This window comes from Nicotiana attenuata, unplaced genomic scaffold (assembly GCF_001879085.1).
Source record: "Nicotiana attenuata strain UT unplaced genomic scaffold, NIATTr2, whole genome shotgun sequence".
Lineage (NCBI taxonomy): Eukaryota > Viridiplantae > Streptophyta > Magnoliopsida > Solanales > Solanaceae > Nicotiana > Nicotiana attenuata.
Window position 1 is genome coordinate 490,746 of NW_017670368.1, and position 11,744 is coordinate 502,489.

An 11,744-nucleotide genomic window follows, 5' to 3' on the forward strand; every position below is an offset into this window, starting at 1 on the left:
ATTACTGCCATAATACCATGGTGAGATTAAACTAAATCCCTCAGAAGCTGGTGCAACACAGACCATCTAGTATTTCAAATCTTCTGCAAAACTCGCATTCACCCTCGTAACAGTCAAGCCCACTCTCATATACAATCCAAACTCAAATCGCATCACACATATATTACTGGTAAAGGAGGACTTACAACAAACAACATAGGGACCACAAAAACTTCAGAATATTCCGCAGGAGATAATCCACCTGTTTCGCCTCAAACTAACATCTCTTCATACCCTTCCGCCGTCATAAACATCACGCAATCACTGAATCTTCCTAAGTCAAAATTCATATCACAACATGAAATCTACTTTACTTCCCTACTGGACAACATGAAAAGGTCCTTCAACACACCCCTAACTCGGGGCTACACATCAAATCACGATGGAAATCAAGCACCAGATAGTCCATGCCACCCCCAAACAGACCCTTCTCGTCTCATTCAAATCATATGAACAATTCTCGCAGTCACATCATACTCATCCGTAGCTATCCAGCCACCACTACCCTTAATAGGGGCACTATCGAACATATAAATCCAAAAACACGCGCTCACACAATCAACAGCTCAAGGCTCAAGCTACAGGCTAGGTCCGACCTCAAGTCCTCCAGACTAGCCCAACATCAACACACAGAAATCACATATCGCCCTTCGATCAGGGAATCACAAGTCGTCGATGCACAGCTGCTACCGAGCGCTCATGCGTGCATACGAACGCGTGGAAGGAATTTCAAGTGTTACATTTCAAGCTGAATCAATGACGCACGATAAGAATTCAAGAATGTGGGATTTCCTAAAGGTTCTGCAGCCTCCCGAGGATAAGCACAGACGTCTCCACACCGATCCGCGAGACTCTACTAAACATACTCATGACTCGTGAGACCTATGTTACCTAGGCTATGATACCAACTTGTCACGACCCTAAAATCGACCTTGTCATGATGGCGCCTATCGTGAAACTAGGCCAGCCGACACAATCCCGAATTCAACCAGTAATCAATAAAAGTCATTTTAAGTCATTAATTAATCAATAATCTCATAATGTGAGTCTAAATGAACATTGCGGAATAAATACACAAGCCCAACTGATATAAACATACCACGAATCTTGTCATCCACCAATGCATACCTCAGTTTCTAGCCAACACACATCCTGAAGATTCCCAATTACTACATGTAAATCTTGAATCCTTCAAAACTATTCTCGTGAGTCATCCACTCTACTCCGATTTAAATTAGACTGATCAAATGAACAAAACAACATGTTCCCCATTATAACAACAACACCTATGAACCTAACCCCACTTTAACACAACCAAAACAAATTCCTACTCAATGTACCGTACATCCTTCACCAATAACAACTCAAGTCATTTCGTGATTCTCATTCACCCATAAAGCATGACATAATCTTTGTTAAAATTTCCTTTACTCGAGCCATCCTCGATCTCAACCCCTGCAAGCCACATTTGATTCACTAGTATGCCTCAAACTGGAACCAACATAGCACAAAACCGTGCAATCAACTTATTAGTGGCAGACTCCCCCACTTGGCTCAAAGCTATGGATCAAAACACACAATAAGTCTTACCGCCTATACTCTATTACTGCCATAATACCATGGTGAGATTAAACTAAATCCCTCAGAAGCTCGTGCAACACAGACCATCTAGTATTTCAAGTCTTCTGCAAATCTCGCATTCACCCTCGTAACAGTCAAGCCCACTCTCATACACAATCCAAACTCAAATCGCATCACACATATATTACTGGTAAAGGAGGACTTACAACAAACAACATAGGGACCACAAAAACTTCAGAATATTCCGCAGGAGATAATCCACCTGTTTCGCCTCAAACTAACATCTCTTTATACCCTCCCGCCGTCATAAACATCACGCAATCACTGAATCTTCCTAAGTCAAAATTCATATCACAACATGAAATCTACTTTACTTCCCTACTGGACAACATGAAAAGGTCCTTCAACAAACCCCTAACTCGGGGCTACACATCAAATCACGATGGAAATCAAGCACCAGATAGTCCTTGCTACCCCCAAACAGACCCTTCTCGTCTCATTCAAATCATATGAACAATTCTCGCAGTCACATCATACTCATCACGTAGCTATCCAGCCATCACTACCCTTAATAGGGGCACTATCGAACATATAAATCCAAAAACACGCGCTCAAACAATCAACAGCTCAAGGCTCAAGCTACAGGCAAGGTCCAGCCTCAAGTCCTCCAGACTAGCCCAACATCAACACATAAAAATTACATCTCGCCCTTCGATCAGGGAATCACAAGTCGTCGATGCACAGCTGCTACCGAGCGCTCATGCGTGCATACGAACGCGTGGAAGTAATTTCAAGTGTTACATTTCAAGTTGAATCAATAACACACAATAAGAATTCAAGAATGTGGGATTTCCTAAAGGTTCTGCAGCCTCCCGAGGATAAGCACTGACGTCTCCATACCGATCCGTGAGACTCTACTAAACATGCTCATGACTCGTGAGACCTATGTAACCTAGGCTCTGATACCAACTTGTCACGACCATAAAATCGACCTGGTCGTGATGGCGCCTATCGTGAAACTAGGCCAGCCGACACAATCCCGAATTCAACCAATATTCAATAAAAGTCATTTTAAACTATTAATTAATCAATAATCTCATAATGTAAGTCTAAATGAACATTGCGGAATAAATACACAAGCCCAACTGATATAAACATACCACGAATCTTGTCATCCTCCAATACAAACCTCAGTTTCTAGCCAACACACATCCTGAAGATTCCCAATTACTACATGTAAATCTTGAATCCTTCAAAACTATTCTCGTGAGTCATCCACTCTACTCCGGTTTCAATTAGACTGATCAAATGAACCAAACAACATGTTCCCCATTAGAACAACAACACCTATGAAACTAACCCCACTTTAACACAACCAAAAAAAATTCCTACTCTATGTACCATACATCCTTCACCAATACCAACTCAAGTCATTTCGTGATTCTCATTCACCCATAAATCATGACATAACCTTTGTTATAATTTCCTTTACTCGAGCCATCCTCGATCTCAACCCCTGCAAGCCACAACTGATTCACTAGTATGCCTCAAACTGGAACCACCATAGCACAGACCCGTGCAATCAACTGATAAGTGGCAGACTCCCCCACTTGGCTCAAAGCTATGGATCAAAACACACAATAACTCATAATGCCTATACTCTAATACTTCCATAATACCAAGGTGAGATTAAACTCTATCCCTCACAAGCTCGTGCAACACAGACCATCTAGTATTTCAAATCTTCTACATGTTCATGATCTAGAGTTGGCTTGCAGTGTTCACGCATTGAAGATTTGGAGTCATTATTTGTATGGTGTGTCTTGTGAGGAGTTTACTGATCATCGTAGCCTCCAGCACTTGTTCAAGTAGAAGGATCTCAATTTGAGGCAACGGAGATGGTTGGAGCTGCTAAAGGATTATGATATTACTATCTTGTACCATCCGGGGAAGGCCAATGCAGTGGCCAATGCCTAATGTAGGAAGGCGGTGAGTATGAGCAGTCTTGCATTTATTCCCGTTGGGGAGAGACCTCTTGCAGTTGATGTTCAATCCTTGGACAATCGGTTCGTGAGGTTGGATAGTTCGGAGCCGAGTCGGGTATTGGCTTGTGTGATTTCTCGGTCTTCCTTATTTGATCGCATTAGAGAGCGCCAGTATGATGATCCTTATTTGCTTGTCCTTAAGGACAGAGTTCAGCACGACGATGCCAGAGATGTGACTATTGGCGATGATGGGGTATTGAGGATGCAGGGCCGAATATGTGTGCCCAATGTGGATGGGCTTCGGGAGTTGATTCTAGAGGAGGCACATAGTTCGTGGTATTTCATTCATCCGGGTGCCGCGAAGATGTATCATGATTTGAGGCAGCATTATTAGTGGAGAAGAATGAAGAAGGATGTTGTGGGATTTGTAGCTCGGTGTCTCAATTGTCAGCAGGTGAAATATGAGCATCAGAGACCGGGTGGCTTGCTTCAGTGGATGGATATTCCAGAGTGGAAGTGGGAGCGGATCACCATGGACTTTGTAGTTGGGCTCCCACGGACTTTGAAGAAGTTCGATGCTATTTGGGTTATTGTGGATCGGCTGACCAAGTCCGCGCACTTCATTCCTGTGTGAAATACCTATTCCTCATAGCGGTTAGCAGAGATTTATATCTTAGAGGTTGTTCGCCTGCATGGGGTTCCAGTTTCCATCATTTCAGATAGAGGTACTCAGTTTACTTCACAGTTTTGGAGGGTCGTGTAACGAGATTCGGGTGCTCAGGTTGAGTTGAGCACAACTTTTCACCCTCAGACGGATGGGTAGTCCAAGTTCACTATTCAGATACCGGGGGACATGTGTGCGCACTTGTGTCATTGACTTTGGAGGGTCATGGGATCATATTCTACTACTCGCGGAGTTTGCATATAACAACAGTTATCAGTCGAGCATTCAGATGGCTCCATATGAGGCTTTATATAGGAGACGATATAGATCTCCAGTTGGTTGGTTTGATCCTGGCGAGGCTAGGATTTTGGGTACAGACTTGGTGCAGGATGCTTTAGATAAGGTGAAGGTGATTCAGGAGCGGCTTAGTACAGCGCAGTCGAGACAAAAGAGTTATGCTGACAGGAAGGTCCGTAATGTGTCTTGTATGGTTGGGGAGAAGGTTCTACTGAAGGTTTCGCCCATGAAGGGAGTTATGAGATTTGGAAAGAAGGGTAAATTGAGTCCTCGGTTCATTGGTCCTTTTGAGGTGCTTCGGAGGATTGGGGAGGCGGCTTATGAGCTTGCTTAGCCACCCAGCTTGTCGAGTGTGCATTCGGTATTTCATATTTCTATGCTCCGGAAGTATATTGCCGATCCATCTCATGTTTTGGATTTCAGCACGGTTCAGTTAGACGGTGATTTGAATTATGATGTGGAGCCAGTGACTATTTTGGAGTGGCAGGTCTGAACGTTGACGTCAAAGGATATAACTTTTAGTGAAAGTGCAGTGGAGAGGTTGGCCCGTTGAGGAGGAACCTTAGGAGACCGAGCGGGAGATGCGGAGCAGATATCCCCACCTATTTGAGGCTTCAAGTATGTTCCTTGACTCGCTCGAGGATGAATATTTGTTCAGAAGGGGAAGGATGTAACGACACGGCCGGTCGTTTCATGAGTTACCACGCCGTTTCCCCCATTTCTGCCTCTTTACGTCTTGTTCAGCTGTATCATGTGGTATCGTGTTGGTTAGTTTGGGTTCGGAGTGGTTTTGTATAGAAATAAGACACTTAGTCTTTTTTGAGTAAGCTTTAGTTGGAAAAGTCAACCGGAAACGATCTCGGAATAAGGTTTTTATTGTTCGGATAGCTTCGTTAGGTGATTTGGTAGCTAGGAGCGTGATCAGAATATATTTTGGAGGTCCGTGGTAGATTTAGGCTTGAATTGGCAAAATTAGAATTTTGGTGCTTTCCGGTTGGTAGTGAAAATCTTGATATCGGGGGTCGGAATGGAATTCCTAAAATTGGAGTAGGTCCGTTGTGTCATTTGTGACATGTGTACAAAAATTTCAGGTCATTCAGATGAGGTTTGATAGACTTTTTTATCAACAGCGAAATTTGGAAGTTTTGGAAACCTTAGGCTTGAATCCGAGGGTGTTTTGATGATTCGATGTTGTTTTAAGTGTTTTGAAGATTGGTATAAGTTTGAATAGTGGTATGTGACTTGTTCGTACTTTTGTTTGAGGTCCCCGGGGCCTCAGGATGATTTTGGATGGTTATCGGGAAGTTGGAAGTTAGAGTTTGCAGCTGAAGCTGCTGAGTTCCTGTCATAACCGCACCTGCGGATTGGGGACCGCAGGTGCGAGATCGCAGAAGCGTTGGATCAGCCGCAGATGCAGCCAAATGAGAGAAAGCTAGAAGTCACAGGTGCGGGAGATGTATCGCACCTACTGCAGGTGCGGATATAAGGGTCGCAGGTGCGGAATCCTTGGGTCAGAAATTATATAAGTTCCCCTTCGCGAAATTTGGTTTGTTTTCCACCATTTTTATCCGGGATTGAAGCTATATGGGAGATTTTGAAGAGGGAATTCAAGGGAACTTCGTGGAGGTAAGATTCTTGGAACAAAAACTCGTTCTATGGTGATATTTTACTGATTAGACATGGAATTTATGGAAATTAGTGGTTAAAATTGGGGGTTTAGGGTTTAAAATTTGAGACCTTGATTTATGGATTTGAGGGGTCGTTGTGGTCAGATTTTGATGTTCTTGGTATGTATGCACTCGTGGTAGGATAAGGATTCTATTAATGTGATTATTATCGAATTTCGAGACGTGGGCCCGGGGGTCGGGTTGGACCAATTTCGTGATTTTTGATGTAATTTGATTATTTTCGCATGGGCTTCGTTCCCTTAGCATATATTGATTTTATGATTCTGATTTTGGATAGATTCAACGCGAGTTGAGGCCGATTCGAGAGGCAAGGGCATCGCGGAGTAGTATTTCATCCGGTTTGAGGTAAGTAACCATTGTAAATCTAGACCTGAGAGTATGAAACCCCGGAATTTCATACTATTGATAAATGAGGTGACGCACATGCTAGGTGACGGGCGTGTTGGCGTGCACCCATAGGGTTGTGACTTGGTCCGTCCAGTGGCGACTGTATAGTTGCATATTTTGATATATTGTATATGATATCCATGTGTTTTAGAAATTGGTTTGTTAACTTGGGCGGAATGTCATGTTTGGGGCCTTTGTGCCGAACTGTTTAGACCCTTAGGGGTACTATATCCTCAGTCATGTTTTACATATTACTGTTTAATCTGGTTTCATTACCCTACTTCTTAATACATGAATACTGTTTGAGCTGAGTTTCCCTAATTTTCCCTGATATGTCCGAGTGGCCGTGAGGTTAATGACTGAGAGAGGTTGAGGACCTAATGGTGACGATTATATATATATGTTATGGATCGGGCTGCACGCCGCAGCGATATTATATAAGGATCGGGTTGCACATCACAGCAATATATATTGGATCGGGCTGCACGCTGCAGCAATATGACGCTTGGGCTGTAGGAGCCCCTCCGGAGTCTGCACCCCCTGTGAGTGTAGTCGACTATATAATATGGATCAGGCTGCATGCCGAAGCGGTTATTATTATTATTATTATTATTATTATTATTATTATTCTAAGATGTCTATTGAGCCGGAGTGCTGAGTGTGAGTACTGATTGACGAGAGTTGAGTAACGAGAGATTGAGAGGCTTGCCCCAGAGGCTATACGTATGAGTGATACCTTGACCGAGGGGCTTGTTTATGACATTTTCTGCTTTCATTCTCATTTTTATACTGAACCTCTATTGAAAAATGTTGAATAAATATTTTCAAAGGATTTTTAATTGAAACTGGAGTTTTACGAGATAAATGTCTATTGAACTGCAGATTTTGACTTGATATCTCTGTGGAGATTTCTCATATGATTTTTATTGCTCGTCACTACACTCAGACTTTATTTACTTTAGTTACTTACTGAGTTGGCGTACTAACGTTACTCCCTGCACCTTGTGTGAAGATCCAGCTGACCGAGCATCAGAGTGAGAGCTTCCAGCACTCTCAGAGTCTTATCCGGAGATCGCAAGGTAGTTGCATGGCATTCGCAACCCTGCCTTCCTCCTTCGTATCTTAGTACTTTGTATTTCAGACTCATTTAGTATTATTTAAACAGTGTTTTGGTTGTACTTAGAGGCTCATGACTAGTGACACCTGATTTGGGCTTTGTTGATTATAGTTTCGTACTTATTCCGCGTATTTCTTTAATATTTTGAAATGAAAGCTTTGAGAATTAATCTGTTTTGAGAAGTGAATTTATAAATGATCTCCGTATTGTTCTTGTTGTTTTTGGCTGGCCTAGTACTGTGATAGGTGCCATCACGACCGGGGTATTTGGGGTCGTGACATTAATAGTAAGGATGAAGCAATTGAAGCATTTAAGCAATACAAGAATGAAGTAGAGAATCAATTAAATAAAAAGATCAAAATGATTAGAAGTGATAGGGGTGGAGAATACGAATCTCTTTTTGCAGAAATATGTTCGAAATATTGAATTATCCATCAAACTACTGCCCCTACACAGCTCAATCCAATGGAATGGCGGAAAGGAAAAATAGGACATTAAAGGAAATGATGAATTATTTATTATTAAGTTCCGAATTATCGCAAAATTTGTAGGGCGAAGCTATCCTTATAGTTAATCGAATACTCAACAGAGTACCCCATAGCAAAACGTAATCCATTCCATATGAAGAATGAAAAGGAAGAAAACCCGACGTGAAATATTTCAAAGTGTGGGGGTGTCTAGCAGAGGTACAAGTTCCTTTACCCAAAAGGGTAAATCAGAACAAAAATTGTAGATTGCATTTTTATTGTATATGCTACAAACAGTAAAGCATGTCGGGTTTTGGTTCATAAATCTGATAATCCCGAAATCCATGTTAATACGGTAATTGAATCAAATAATGCTGAATTTTTTAAAAGCATCCATCTGTATAAAACTGAATGCGAGTTGTTAAGTGAAAGACCTAAACGACCACGAGAAGTACTTAAGGAAAATACTCCAAGTGAAGAAGATCCAATACGTAGCAAACGTCAAAGAACATTTACTTCCTTTGGACCAGATTTTGTGACATTCTTGCTTGAAAATGAGCCTCAAACTTTTAAAGAAGCTATGTCATCTTATGATTCAACATTTTGGAAAGAGGCAGTCAATAGTGAGATTCAATCAATTTTAGATAACCATACATAAGAATTGGTTGATCTTCCTCCAGGAAATAAGCCTTTAGGTTCGAAATGGATCTTTAAAGGGAAAATGAAAGTTGATGGCACTATTGACAAATATAAGGCAAGACTCGTTGTCAAAGGTTATAGACAAAAGAAAGGCCTTGATTACTTTGACACTTACTCGCCAGTAACTAGGGGTGTAAATGGATATTTAAAAACCGACTAAACCGACCGAACATACCGTACCAAACCAATTCTTATGTTTCTTTTAATAAAATCGTAGGTTTTTATATAAATTTATAACCAAACCGATAATTACGGTAGATATTTTATTTTATGAAAATAAACCGAAAAAATACTGTCACGGCCCAAAACCCGACCCGTCATGATGGCGCCTATCGTGAAACTAGGCCAGCTTCAACTCATCAATCAACACGATAATAACAAGTTTGAAAACATTTATGGAAGCTTTTAACACTTAAAGAACTATTTGAAACATAAGAAATTCCAAGAATAAATACAAACTAGCACAAAACCGGGGTGTCACTGAGTGCATGAGCATCTAAGGAAAATACATAGTCTAATATAATGTCTAAGGGAACAAGTGAAATACAACTGGAAAGTAAGGTGGAGAACCAAGGCCTGCGAGTGGCTTGCAGGTACCTCAATAATCTCCTAAGTCAGAAGCCTCGATCAACCACCGCCACTAGATCCAAAGTGCCTGAATCTGCACACGAGGTGCAGGGGGTAACGTGAGTACACCAACTCAGTATGTAACAAGTCCAACCTTTGGACTGATAGGTAGTGACGAACTCAACCTCCTCAAGGATAACAAAAATAATGTACAGAAATGTAGGCATGATTTCAGTTAAATAAACAGCTTGAACAATAAAACAGAGAAAGTATGAACAAGGTAAAGAAGTGTAACTCTGCTACATCTACATGTCAATGCACCATGCTGAGTGCCTCGTGTGCCCACAACCTCAAATGCTCATCCACTCAGTACTGTATATGGCTCGTACGGCCCAGGGAAGATCCATCCTGGAATATATACATCTCTGACAACAGTCACTCAGTACTGAGGAAGGCCATTCCAGCCTATGGAGAAGATCCATCTCCAGATAATAACAATAAAAACCTCACAACCACTCGGTACTGTATATCGCTCACAAGGCCCAAGGAAGATCCATCCCGGAATATATTATACATCACAGACCAACAGTCTCTTGTACTGAGGAACAGGCTAATCCAGCCATCATGGAGAAGATCCATCTCCATACCAAGGGAAGATCCATCCCTGAATACAATCAACTGCGCTAACTAGGGGTGTGTTACAGACTCCGGAGGGGCTCCTACAGCCCAAGTGCTATCACAAGCGAACGAAGGCATATATCAATAACCCGCTGCGGTGTGCATCCCGATCCCATAACTGTCACTCACAATCCGGCTATCGGCCTCGCTCAGTCATCACTCTCCAGTCTCACATACACAGGCTCACAATGTCATGAAACTAGCCCAAAACAATGATATGATGTGCCAAATAATAATAACAACTGAGACCGGGACATGATATGATATGCATGAGCAAGACTGAGTACAATATCAATGAATTTAATGAGATGATAGCAAGAAACGACCACTCGGGTTGCAACAGTATCGGCGTGAAGCCCTAACAGGATATCTAGCATGTTTTTACAGCCTATTTACTTAATCACATGATAGAAACATGGATATCAACAAGAAAAAATCATTACGCGATGCTATGGAATGATCCAGGCCTCAATTCTCACGGTGCACACCCATACGCCCATCACTTGGCATTTGCATCACCTCAATAGTAATCATAGAACATATAGTTCGGGGTTTCGAACCCTTAGAACCAAGTTTGGAAGCATTACTTACCTCAAGCCAAGCCAAACTCTAGCCCGCGACGCCCTTGCCTCTCGATTCGGCCTCCAAATGCCCCGAATCCAACCAAAATCAGAACCATAACATCAATATATACTAAGGGAACAAAGCCCACGCGAAAATAATCACATTACATCAAAAATCCCGAAATTGGTCAAACCCGACCCCTGGGCCCACGTCTCGAAACCCGATACACATTACATCAATAGAATCCTTATCCTCCCACGAGTCCATATATACCAAGAACATCAAAATCGGACCATAAATGGTCCCTCAAAACCCCAATTTACACTCTCCAATTTCAAACCCTAATTCCCCAATTTTTGGCTTTAAATCCCACTAATTTCATGTCTAATTAGTTAGAAATCACCATAGAAATGAGTATTGAGTTCAAAAACCTTACCTCCAAGTGTTTCCCTTCGACTCCCTCTTCAATCCCTCTCAAAAAGCTTCAAACCCGGCCAATAATGGTGAGAAATGGCCTAAAAATCGCGAAGATGGCTTTAAATACACTCTGCCCATGTATTTTTTTCCTTCATCGCAATCGCGGAAAGACCCTCCCGATCGCGAAGAACAACTTCGCTGGCTCCTGAAATGACTCTACGCGAACGTGTCGATACCCCTGCGAACGCGATGCTGTGCAACTCACTCCTACGCGATTGAGGACCACAGACCGCGTTCGCGAACTAACGCGTGGCCCCAGCTTTGGTCCACTTAACCTTACGCGAACGCGACCTAACCCACGCGTTCGCGATGCTTCACCTGAACAACCATCGCGATCGCAGCCCTATATACCCGAACACGAAAAAAAAACTTGACTGCCTCCCCAAAATCTCTACGCGATTGCGAGCCTCCTCACGCGATCGCGAAGAAGAAACCTCTACAACAGAACAGAAGAAAATCTGCAATTCTCCAAACCACAAACTTGGTCCGATAACCTCCCGAAACTCACTCGAGGCCCTCGGGACCTCAACAAAA